This window comes from Brienomyrus brachyistius, unplaced genomic scaffold (assembly GCF_023856365.1).
Source record: "Brienomyrus brachyistius isolate T26 unplaced genomic scaffold, BBRACH_0.4 scaffold27, whole genome shotgun sequence".
NCBI lineage: Eukaryota > Metazoa > Chordata > Actinopteri > Osteoglossiformes > Mormyridae > Brienomyrus > Brienomyrus brachyistius.
Genome location: NW_026042306.1, coordinates 6,117,946 through 6,129,909, shown reverse-complemented (window position 1 = coordinate 6,129,909; position 11,964 = coordinate 6,117,946). Strand labels below are relative to the sequence as shown.

At 47.7% G+C, this 11,964-nt stretch overlaps 1 long non-coding RNA gene across 1 annotated transcript; it reads left to right on the top strand.

The window, feature by feature from the left end:
- The first annotated feature begins 362 nt into the window (after positions 1-362).
- On the top strand, positions 363-1,745 carry LOC125720994 (uncharacterized). The gene is made up of 3 exons (XR_007385637.1): positions 363-602; positions 750-882; positions 1,097-1,745. It is a non-coding gene; the product is annotated as an uncharacterized LOC125720994 (long non-coding RNA).
- Positions 1,746-11,964: the final 10,219 nt, after the last annotated feature.

Genomic DNA, 11,964 nt, shown 5'->3' with positions numbered 1-11,964 from the left:
TTAACATGGCAAGGAATTTCTTTCAGAGAGCTGTAAACCAGCTTAAAAACAAAGAGTTTCGGAAGTATCTGAGGAGGTATGTGCATCCAGAGGCGCTTGCAGTTTATGTAAAAATCCAATATGTAAACTTTCCTTGTCGATTGCCGTCAGTGTATAAGAAGCTTAAACTCTTCACTTTGTTGTAGATGTAAGCATAAAGTCACTGCTTACATTTGGGTCCCTCATTGCAGAAGTGCTGCTGGTGATCACAGAATTGCACTTATAATTTTTTTTGTTTGTTTTCTTTGTCTTTCCGTGATCTGAATGTGCCTGTTGGGAAAATCCTTACAACAAAAGCACGGTAAGAAAGTAACAAACTGATTTTTTGTTAATATACATGTAATTTTATGACTACTGTTTAATAATCTCACACTAATGTATTGTAAGAATCCTCTGAAATTTATTTAATGGTACCTTCACCCTGCTGCATGTTAGATCAGCTCTGTGTTTTATTGTTTGATTTCAGCACTTCTGGGGACCAGTTATTAATTGGGGTCTTCCCCTAGTCGCAGTCAGCGATATGAGGAAGAGCCCCGACATCATCAGCGGTCGAATGACCTTCGGTAAGAGGCAGAGGGCTCACCTTCCATCTATATGAGCGTCCACTGGGTCACTCGGGACTCCAGAGGGACTTTTTAAAGGTTTTAAGCTGGTTGCTCTTCTTCTCTTCTTTCTGGCCTCTGACCCCTGCATGATCTTTGTCTCCCCAGCTCTTACCTGTTACTCAATGATATTTATGAGGTTCTCATACCGAGTCCAGCCCCGAAACTGGCTCCTTTTTTCTTGCCACATGGCCAATGTGACGGCACAAGTGATCCAGGGAGGCCGGCTCATCCGACACAAGTAGGTCCCCACCAGGCTCCCTCTAGAATATTTAAATCTTCACCTCATATCTGTTGATTAATGCCATATTACTGCTCGACATAGCATTTGCAGCCGGCAGCCAGGCAATCACTCTGCCAGCTTTTCTCCTAGTCAGATCCTTCCTTAATAGTGTCACACAAGTACCTTTTATAGGTTTGTGTTCTTCATGAAAGTTTTTTTTCTTCCATTTCAGAATGCAGAACAAAAATGCGAAATGAGCCTTTCCATGCAGTAGATAAGAGCACAGACGGGTTCGTGCAGATAAAGGCAAATTGAGGAAGATCTCTACCAGATCCATGCATCAGATCAAGAGAGCAGCTGCTAAAATGCCATTATGTAGCAGCAAACAGATATTTGAAGCTGCTGGTGCCTCTGGAGTCCCATGGACATCAAGGTGTAGAGTCCTCCACTGCAACTGTGCATAAACCTTCTATTCTGCCACCACTAACCAGTGCTCACAAGCAGAAACTGTCCAAATACACAAGTTTAATGGATGCAAGACTTGTGAAGCTGCTATCAAATAAGGGGTCCTATGTCAAAATGTGACGTGACCTGTTTGATTTCAGTACATATGCTGCAAACACAACAAATGACAATTTTCAGTTCTTTGCAACTTATAAAGTGTTTTGCAGCTTACTGTGCATAATAATTTGGAACAGTTCATTGTAAGTGTTTTGTTTGACAAAAAAATACTGTAATCATTAGATTTGTTCAATAAAATTTGAATTGCACTCAATAGTTGACAACATGAGAATTATTCTGACTATATGTGTGTTCATTTCTTGCATTTTTCTTATTAGGAATCCACACGTAAGTAGGGGCAATTCACTGCCCATACAAAGTGCGAGGGGAAAATATATACCTAATGAAGACTGTAGTTCTGTATTAGACAAAATCATTTTATCATATGGTCAGTTATTTTTATACCTACATAAGAACATAAATTTACAAATGAGAGGAGGTCATTTGGCCTATCAAGCTCGTTTGGGGAGCACTCAACTAACAGCTCAGAGTTGTTAAAATCTTACAAAAGAACATAAGTGTGACGCCCGCTCCGTCCGCTCCTCGTGTGTGCCACGCCCCCTAATTACCCACGTGTGATTTCCTGATCGTGCCCAGTCGTGTCTTGTTTCCTGCTGCCTTGTTTCATGTATTTAAGTTCCTGATTTGTACTAACCGGTGTCTGTCATTGATGTTAGTCGCGTCAGATGTTCCCTGCTACCCGTTCCCCCGATTCCCTTATTAAAACCCCAGTTTGCCCCGTAATTCGCCGGTCTGCCTGCTTCCTGTCTGCTCGCCTGCCTGTTCGCCTTCCCGGCTTCCAGCGTCCCGTGACAGAATGACAGACCAAACCAAGGAGGCGCGGCAGCAGACCGAGGAGCAGCATCTCGGTCTGCTGCAAGAGACCTATTATTGGTTGAACCAGCCAGAGGTCCAGGAGGATCCTCTGGCTTTGGAGTTCGCCAATCGCGGCGCTGATCTCCTGATGGAGAGGCCTCCACCGGAGAGCGAGCACCTCCTGGAGGAGGTACGTGCTTGCCTCCAGCAGCTAGCCCAGCGTCTCATGGAGCGGAGACTTGAGCTAGCTGTACCACAAGGCACGGAAGCTGGGTCCCCGTCGTCCGTCCTAACGGAGAGGGTGCAGCCTCCTGCCAGCACCAAAACCCGGCGGAAAAAGAAAAGGACGAAGTCGCCAGCGGTCGCCCCGTCTATAAACCTGGGAGCGTGCGCGCTCGTCCCCGCTGCCCTTGCGACCAGGGAACTGGAGGACTGCCCGGTCAATCTTCCCTTCACCGGCGCTGCACCGCTGCTAGCGCAGCCGGCTTTCCCCATCCGGAGAGAGCAGCCCACCGCTACGGACCTACCACCGCCTCTCGAGCGGTATTTCTTCCGGCCCGAACGACTGGCCAATAAGGGGGCCAGCGCGGTGCGAGATGGCATCCCGCGAATACCCCGACGATTTAAAGGGGCCACGCTCGTCTTGCCCGCGCAGGACTTGCCAGTCCCGCCACCGCCTCTGACTGAGCAGGCAACCCCTGTGCCTGCAGCCTCTGCTCAGGCCGTGCAGGCAACCCCTGTGCCTGCAGCCCCTGCTCAGGCCGAGCAGGCAACCCCGGTGCCTGCAGCCCCTGCTCAGGCCGAGCAGGCAACCCCTGTGCCTGCAGCCCCTGCTCAGGCCGAGCAGGCAACCCCTGTGCCTGCAGCCCCTGCTCAGGCCGAGCAGGCGCCTTCGTTACCGCCATTGCCGGCGGACCCCGCTGCCGTGCAGCCGCCGCCGCCTGCGCAGCCGCCTTCGCTGCCCCCTTCACCTGCTGCAGCTCCCGGGCAGGCGCCCTCACTGCAACCAGCTCCTGTTCCTGACCGCGCACCTGTTCCTGACCGCGCTCTTGTTCCTGCAGAGGTGCCCCCTCTGCAGCCGCCTGCTGCAGCTCCCGGGCAGGCGCCCCCACTGCAGCCGCCTGCTGCAGCTCCCGGGCAGGCGCCCCCACTGCAGCCGCCTGCTGCAGCTCCCGGGCAGGCGCCCCCACTGCAGCCGCCTGCTGCAGCTCCCGGGCAGGCGCCCCCACTGCAGCCACCTGCTGCAGCTCCAGGGCAGGCGCCCCCACTGCAGTCACCTGCAGCTCCTGTCCCTGACTGCGCTCCTGTCCCTGACTGCGCTCCTGTCCCTGACTGCGCTCCTGTCCCTGCAGAGGCGCCCCCTCTGCAGCCGCCTGCTGCAGCTCCCGGGCAGGCGCCCCCACTGCAGCCACCTGCTGCAGCTCCCGGGCAGGCGCCCCCACTGCAGCCAGCTCCTGTCCCTGGCCCCGCTCCTGTTCCTGGCCCCGCTCCTGTGACTCCTCTGCCCTTGCCTCGGCGTCCTCGGCCCCGACCGAGGGGCGTGATGTCCGTGTCCCGTAAGGGGCGGGGACACAGACGCAGGGCTGGGGTCCCGCCCGCCCTGCCCCCTGGCTCGCCCTGCCTCGCCTGCGCTGGGGCTCGGTTGGCGCCTGCGGGTCCTGGCCCTCCGGGTCGGCTGTCGCCTGCGGGTCCCCCTCCGATGCCTCGTCGCCCTGCCTCGCTCCCCCCTCCGGTGCCTGGTCGGTCGCCGGGGGGCTCCCCGACGGCGGCTCCTCGGTTGCCTGCGGGGCCCCTACCTCCGGCCCTCCACCGGACGTCGCCGCCTGCTGCGGCTCCCCCCTCCTCTGGGCCTTCGCCGTGGGCCCCTCCTGCTCCCTCGTCCCCTTCCCCGGTGCTCCCTCCTGCTTCCTCCCTGGCCCCTCCGCGGGTCCCTCGCCCTGCCTCCTCGGCCCCTCCGAGGTCCCCTCCGGCTCCGGCCTCCCGGCCGCCTGCGGCCCCTCCGGCTGCCTCCCGTCGCCCGCTGGGGCTCCCTCGGGCTCCCCTTCCTTCCTCCTCCTTCTCTCCCTTCTTTCCTGTCTCTGTCCCGCCTGTCTGTGTTCCTCCTCCTGCCTTTGTTCTGCCCCGCTCTGTTCCTGGTTTCCCGTCGTTCCCTCCCGTCACTCCCGCTCCTTTTGTTCCGCCTGTTCCCTCTGTTTCTCCCTTCCTGGTCTGTCTGTCCGCTTTTCCTGTCCTGTGTAGTGTCCTGTCTTGGCTCCTGCCTCTTTGTCAGTTTTGCCTGTCTGTCTTGTTCCCTGTTCCCCGTTGATTTTTTTTGCCCTTGTCTTTCAGGTTCTGGTTTCCCGGTCTCGTCCCGTCCGTCGCCCCCTTCCTTGGCGCGCCCGGTGTAGCGCGCCTTTGGGGGGGGGTTCTGTGACGCCCGCTCCGTCCGCTCCTCGTGTGTGCCACGCCCCCTAATTACCCACGTGTGATTTCCTGATCGTGCCCAGTCGTGTCTTGTTTCCTGCTGCCTTGTTTCATGTATTTAAGTTCCTGATTTGTACTAACCGGTGTCTGTCATTGATGTTAGTCGCGTCAGATGTTCCCTGCTACCCGTTCCCCCGATTCCCTTATTAAAACCCCAGTTTGCCCCGTAATTCGCCGGTCTGCCTGCTTCCTGTCTGCTCGCCTGCCTGTTCGCCTTCCCGGCTTCCAGCGTCCCGTGACAATAAGAAATTTACAAACGAGAGGAGATCAATCAGCCCATCAAGCTCTTTTGGGGACAACTTAACTAATAGCTCAAAGTTATTAAAATCTTCTCTAGCTCTGATTTAAAGGAACCCAGGGATTTAGCTTGCGTTACACTAGTAATAAGACTATTCCGTACTCTACGTACACGCTGTGTAAAGAAATACTTCCTCAAATTCGTTTTGAAATGTTCTCCCACTAATTTCCACTTAAGGCCACCGGTTCTATTATTTAAACTAATATTGAAATATCGAACAGCATCCAGACCTGTTAGAATTTTATATACCTGGATCATGTCCCCCCCTTAGTCTCCTTTGCTCGAGGCTAAACAGATTCAGCTCAGGTAATCTCTCCTCATAAAACATTCCTCTAAGACCAGGAATAATTCTCGTAGCCCTACATTGCACCTTTTCCAAGGCAGCAATGTCCTTCTTAAGGAATGGTGACCAAACCTGCACACAATATTCTAGGTGGGGTCTTACCAAGGAATTAAATAATCGTAGCATCAGTTCCCTTGAACTCCACACACCTAGAGATGTAACCCAACATCCTATTGGCCTTTTTAATTGCTTCCCCACACTGGCAAGAGTGGGACATGGAAGCATCAACATATACACCGAGGTCTTTCTCATAATCAGCTACCTTTATTTCAGTGGAACCCATAAAATATCTGTACTTTATATTTCTGCTCCCTGCATGGATTACCTTACATCTATCTACATTAAATTTCATCTGCCAGGTATCAGCCCAGTCGCAAATTAAATCAAGATCCCGTTGTAGCCTCTGTGCTCTTAACCAGTTCTCAATCCAAGCTGCTACAGTTGCTAAAATCCCTTCAGTTTGGAGTTTAAGCAAGAGCCGTTTGTGGTGGACAACATCAAAGGCCTTCTGCAAAACTAAGCAGATCACATCATAGGCCTTTTTGTGATCAATTTCTTTTGTAGCTTCCTCAAAGAACCCAAGTAGATTAGTTAAACAGGACCTAAATCCCTAAATCCATGTTGGCTATCCCTCAGAATGTTATTTGCATCCAGGTAATCTACCATTTTCACTTGGATTATAGCTTCCATTACCATTCCAGTTATGCAAGTTAAACTGATTGGCTTATAGTTTGCTGGATTACTTCTATCCCCTTTTTTGAATATGGGTGTTATATTGGCATGCTTCCAATTAGAAAGTGCCACACCAGTAGATAAGGATTTCTCAAATAGTAATGTTAAAGGTTGGCTAATAATATCCCTCATCTCTTTTAAAACTATAGGTAAGATGCCATCAGGGCCCTGCAATTTATTTATTTTGAGCTTAGCAAGGCTTTGTACCACATCAGCCTCAGTTATACTTATATTGCTCATAGAGGACACTGTATTTGTATTAAATGGTGGCAGGTTACCTGCGTTCTCTATTGTGTAAAAGAATCATTAAACTCTTATTTTTACTATATCAATTTCATTTTCAGTTATAAGACCCTTACTATCCTACAGATTACTGATTTCAGCTTTTAGAGCTCTTTTGGAGTTAAAATATTGGAGGAAACTTTTAATGTCATCCTTAGCCTCCAATCCAACCTTCCTTTCTACATTCCTCTTACAGGTTTCCCACGTGTCCTGAAAACCTGAAAATATTTAGGGTTATTTTCCAGTCATTGAAATGACCTGTAAAGTGATACAAATGGCAAAATGTCCTGGAATTTCATTTCTGTTTTTGCTTTTAAATTTTTCTACATTTGTAAAATTGAGGAATCACAATTATAACAACATCATCATGAGCAGAGCTTTGGAATGTTTCTCACCCAGTTTGCTTCTGCTATGTTTTAGATGTAATTTGTGTCCTTGTGAAATTATTATACATTATTTGCCTTTTTAAAGATGTCCAGTGAGACCATTACAATTGTTGACCCATTGGAAAAGTAAGATGCATATGAATGTAAATTTCTGAGAAATTGGAGGTAACTGTGCATATGATGTCATGTGGGAATATTTCTAATTAAACAAGTCACTCCGATGTAATTTAATTGAAAACATGTTAAGAGTTATTACATGCATTTCAGTAATGACCATTGGAGAGAAAACACTGGCTTTAATTCTTAGCATGACTTTTTATGTTCCCAGATTTGAATACAGTTTTTAATGTCTTTTACAATATCTAGAAATTTTCTGAAGATGAGAGACTGTGCCGAGCACAATGCAGTGTGGCAAGTGCAAACCCGAGCTACAGCAAGATTCCAGCAGTTGTGGAGTTCTTATTTTGAAGGTACCTGTTTGCTGAGTTATACTGGGCAGTTATTACTTTGAATTAATATGAATACAACTGAATTTTGCAGTTTGCACCTTTCAAGGGGTCACATCAGTGATATGAAGACGAGCCAAAGTGCAGTGAGCGCATCTCGAATGGAAATTGCATGTGCACTGCTGGAATGTCGAGGTATGTTTAGGACTATTGCTAATATTTTGGCAATTACAAATGAAAAGAAGATTAAGAATCTGGATGTACCAGATGAAACACCCTCAGAGAGAGGTCTTGTGGGATGGTGACATTACACAACAGGCACAAAATATTCACATGGTAACTACACTGGACGTACAAATCCTGTTCTAGTATCAACTGTCATAAATGTATGTTTTGTGAATTTTTTGGTAATATGATCTGTATCGGTAATCATTTACATTACAAAGCGTGTCGTTTGTAGCCTAGTCTGTGGTCAGTTGTATACTGTGTTACATGGTCAACAATGCAATAGAATTACAGTAATAACTACAGTATATTGTGCAGTAACAGTGTAGTAATTTAGGGTTATTCTTTTAACCCAACTTTCAATGTTGTGGACTATAATTTGCTGAATTGTAGTTGGATTTTTCAGTTCATTTTGAATAGATTATTCAAATGGTATGCTCCTAGGAAATGTAGAGGACTACTGTGTGGTTTGCTCTATGTTGGAAGAAAATGCTGATGAAAGCATGATTGAAATGGTAAGAAGTCATACTCCCATACAAATTATTCTGTTTCTACTTTAACATCTCAACTTGTCAAAGAAACATTTCCAACCAGTACAGCATTGACTGAATTCACAAAAGGAGAACTCCTGGAAATATACCTGATCCTTGTAATGAAGATATTTTAATGGAGCCAAATGCACTTTATTATGAACTCATAAAATGCTTGTCCTAACCTCACATATTTTAATATAGATTAAAAATCTTACGTTTCTCCAAAGACCTGTCATAAAGGTTTGTTTCGTTGTTTCAGATGACATATTAATTTAACTGTCTTTTAGGTGCAGTGTGACCTCTGCAGTAGGTGGGCACTTTTCTAATGTACCAAATATAAGAAAGACTTGACTTATGTTTGTGACAAATGTTCAGAAAAATAAACTTCGTTCAGTTTTTCTTTAAACCTGCTTGTTTGTTCACAGATTATTATAAAACTGAGGAAACATTTTTTTTATCACATAAGATGCCCACAATGTGGTTAAAACCAGCAGAAATGCATGGGGCATAAGAAGCTAATAACTACTTCATCAACGATGATTATTTTATGACATTACATTCTTAGTGTAAAACACTGATAGCCCATTAAAAACTATAGGCAGCAATTTCTGGCAGCATAAAACTATGTGTAAAAACTGCTACCCCCTCTAAAGTACAGGAAAGTTATTTTGATAGCATAAATCCTTATACAGATGTCCATTCAGGAGTATGGGTAGGAAATTCTGGCAAGGCAGCAAAAAATGGCAGAACATCGGCTTCTGCCTGTGAGCCGGAGTCAGAGCGGCTATTTTTCTTTCTCTATTTTTTTTTCCAAGCCGCATGGATTGGAAAACCTTGCTCTCGCGAGGTTTTTGTACCATGTGACATGGTCACGGGTGGTGACGTTTTGCAGCGCCGGCTGAAGTCGGACAAAAAATCCTAACCATGATGCATTGCGTTGGGACCAGAATGCATTGGTTTAAGCCAGCGCGGCAGCGTGAAGTGGAATGTACCCACAGACAAATGCAGCAATCACACGCACAGAGAAAGAAACAGGAGGGAAGGAGACGCGCGACAAAATGAGTGACCGCAGGAAACAGAGTAAAATTTGGATGCATTACATTGACAATACAAAGGCAGAGTGTAGAGCGTGCAAGGATAAAATCTCATATCGAACAGGCTCTACAAATAACCTGCATCAGCACATGAGAACTGTACGTCCATCAGTGCAGTGGGAAGAAAAAGGACAAGCAAGTGAACAATCCCTCCACTCTGCGTGTGATAAGCACAGTAGTGTCGACGGTCGATTTTCAACCACTCAGAGAGCTTGTGGACCACCTGATTAGAGAAATGTGTACCATTATCAGTGGTAATGCATGTTGGAACATCCCATCGCGGGAATATTTCTTTTAATATTTAATATTTATTTTAAATATTTAATTTAATATTTTTCGCAACTATCTGGACCGTTGCTTGCTTGGCCGGGAAGGCTTCCACCCATCTGGAAAAGAGATCAACAACCACCACACAATAACGATAACCTCTACAGGGTGTTAGTTCTATGAAATCCATCTGCAAATGTTGGAAAGGACCCTCAGCTGGAGGAGTTGTGGCAGTTGGTGGCTTCAATGCACGACCCATGTTGTGAGTCATACATGTGGAACACCTGGAAACGAAAGTTTGAGCATAAGCCGTGAATGAAGGGGCGGTCCAGTGTCTCTGGTTCAATCCATGGGCCACCTTTGCCAATCCTGGAAAGGCAGACTTTGGGAGGTAAGGAAGATTAGTTGTTTGTTCCCTCCAGACCCCATCACTCCCCAACACTCCAGCTTTTCGTTTCCAGTGTCCTTTGTCCTCCGGAGTTGCCCCTGTCTGTAGGAGAGAAAGGTCAGCAGGATTAGTAGTAATGCACATCATCAGCTTCACTGGGGCCTCTGGGTCTGTGGCGGCTTTCTTTGCCCACCAATCAGCCCAGTTATTCCCCACGCTCACCTCGTCCTTTTGCTTAGTGTGTGCCTTACATTTCACAATGGCTAATCGTTTTGGCAGCTGAATGGATTGGAGAAGGTCCTACACAAGTGAGTGATTTTGAATAGGTTTGCCTGAACTTGTGAGAAATCCTCTCTGTTTCCACAGTGCCCCATGGTCATGACAGACTCCGAACGCATACCTTGAGTCAGTAAAAATAGTCACTTTTTGGTTTCTCATTTTATTACAAGCCTGAGTTAGGGCATACAGCTCTATTGCCTGCACGGACCACGTCCTTGGTAACTTCCCTCCTTCTATTAGTTCCCCATTCGGCCGGACAACTGCATATGATGTGGAGGGCTCCCCATTCTCCAGCCGGAGTGAACACCCATCCACAAAAACCAGTTCTCCCTCTGTTAGGGGTCCTCCTCCAAGTCATCCCTAGGCTTTGCCAATGCCTGGGTCGCCTCAATGCAATCATGCTCGTCACCGTCCACCTCAGTGGGAGCTAGTGTAGCAGGATTGACTGCTCCACATCACTCTATCGTCACGTTTGCTAAAGTTAGCAAAACGTTCTGATAATAGATCAGCCTAGCAGCAGTTAGGTGAGAGGTTTTTGCCTGAGTCAGAAGGGCATGTACTGCATGAGAGGCGCAGACCTGGAGAGGATGCATTTGCACTAGATCAGATGACATTAACACAGCTTCAGCAGTGGCTGCCACAGCCCGAAGACACGCAGGGAGGGAGCACGCCACAGAGTCCAACTTCCTAGAACAGTAAGCAATAGGTCAGAATTGGCCCCCGTGCTCCTGTCCCAGAACAGCAGTCATGAAACCACCTCTTTCATCCACACACAATTGAAACGGGCGTTTGTAATTTGGGACCCTCAATGCCGGGGTCACACAAAGCGCCTGCTTTAGATCAGTGAATGCCCGCTCGCTTTCATCTGTCCATTCTAACACATCGTGGGGTCCCATTCCCTTACCATGCATTAGGTCTTGCAGGGGCTGGGCCCTTGTGGCAAAATCCTGAATCCATGGACAGCAATAGCCAATCATACCCATCCATTTCATCATTTGCCTTTTGGTTGCAGGTTTTGGTGCCTGGGTGATAGCTTCCACCGTTTTGGCTCCCAGCTTTCTACCCTGGGAGTTCAGGACATGTCCTAGGTAGTGCACTTCAGATCTTACCAGCTGCAGCTTGCTTTTAGAGGCCTTATGTCCATTCTCTGCACAGAACAACAACGCTCGCGTATCTCTCTCACAACTCTCTCTCGTTTCTGCACACAGCAACAAATCATCCACATACTGCACCAGTGTACTTCCCCCTGGGGGGTGAAGCGCTCTAAGTTTTTTCCTAGCTCCTGAGCATAAACACTCGGTGACTCAGTATAGCCCTGTGGCATGACTGTCCAGGTGTACCTTTTCCCTTTAAAGGTGTGTGCAAACCAGTACTGAGAGTCTGGGTGAACTGGGACAGAGAAGAAAGCATTTGCCAGATCAATAACTGAAAACCATTTAGACTCTGGGGGTATGGATGATAGAATGGTGATTGGGTTAGGGACTATGGGCGCTCGCGGATACACTGAGTCATTTACCCCCCTTAGGTCCTGCACAAATCTCCAGGACCCATCTGCTTTCTTTACTGGCAGGATGAGGGAGTTCACCGGAGAATAGCTTATCTCAGCTATGGCCCCACGAGCCAGCAAATCGCCATGCACTTTTTCAATTCCCTCTTCTGCTTCTCTGGAGAGGGGGTACTGCGCGCGCTGTGGTCTGTATTGAGACTTAGGCATTACCCGTAGAGGTTCAGCCGTCACAATTTGCCCAAAATCGTTTTTCCCCTTTGCCCAAAAGTTTTCTGGGATCTCATCCAGCCATGCCGGTGAATCCTCAATCTCTACAGATTGCCCTTTTGTTCTATTATCGCAATGAATTTACCGTTTTACCTCAACAATTAAAACCTTGTCATACCTTTGTACAGTCCCGTCCTTAGTTACCCATCTACCTTTCTCCACATTCACCCAATCATCTCGCTCCTTACACTCTTTTACCCATAATCCTAGAAA